The sequence below is a fragment of the Eimeria mitis genome, genomic scaffold (assembly GCF_000499745.2).
Source record: "Eimeria mitis Houghton genomic scaffold, Emh_scaff456, whole genome shotgun sequence".
NCBI classification, from domain to species: Eukaryota; Apicomplexa; class Conoidasida; order Eucoccidiorida; family Eimeriidae; genus Eimeria; species Eimeria mitis.
Window position 1 is genome coordinate 1,366 of NW_013572872.1, and position 954 is coordinate 2,319.

The following is a 954-nucleotide window of genomic DNA, read 5'->3' on the forward strand; positions in this document are numbered from 1 at the left end:
GACGCCCTCCTCCCTCTGTACTTCACAACCGAGAATCATACTCCGGTGATGTTTGTGCAAGGTTTGGAGCTCAGGTTTGTAAGGGACACGCCAATAGGGTTTAGGGTTTAGGGTTTAGGGTTTAGGGTTTAGGGTTTAGGGTTTAGGGTTTAGGGTTTAGGGTTGAGGGTTTAGGGTTTAGGGTTTAGGGTTTAGGGTTTAGGGTTTAGGGTTTAGGGTTTATTGTTTATGAATCCTTTTTGGGTGTTCAGCCACTTGCTTAAACCCTCGCCCCCTGTCTTTTGTTTTTTCTTTTTTTTGTCTCCTTTTGTCTCCTTTCTGTCTCCTTTTTGTCTCCTTTTTGTCTCCTTTTTGTCTCCTTTTTGTCTCCTTTCTTTCTCTGTTCTGTCTCCTTTTTGTTTTCTTTCTTTCTGTCTCCTTTCTGTCTCCTTTTGTCTCCTTTTTGTCTCCTTTTTGTCTCCTCTTTCTTTCTTTTTTGTCTCCCTTTTGTCTCCTTTTTGTCTCTTTTTTGTTTCTTTTTTGTCTCCTTTTTGTCTCCTTTTCATTTCTCTTTCTGTCTCCTTTTTGTCTCCTTTTAATATCTTTTTTTTTCTTTTTTTCTTTTCTTTCTTTCTGTCTCCTTTTTGTCTCCTTTTTCTTTCTTTATATCTTTCTTTCTGTCTCCTTTTTTTTTCTTTTTTTTTTCTTTTTTTTTTCTTTTTTTCTTTCTGTCTCCTTTATATTTCTTTCTTTATATATTTTTGTCTCCTTTTGTTTCTGTCTCTTTATATCTTTCTTTTTGTCTCCTTTTTGTTTCGTTTTTCTTTCTTTATCTTTTTCTTTTTCTTTTTGTCTCCTTTTGTTTTTTTTTCTTTTTATTTATAAAGGCCATACAGTCTCTTCTTTGTCTCTCTTTTGTCTGTCTCCTTTTATCTTTTTTTTTTTTTTTTTTTTTTTTTTTTTTTTTTTTTTTTT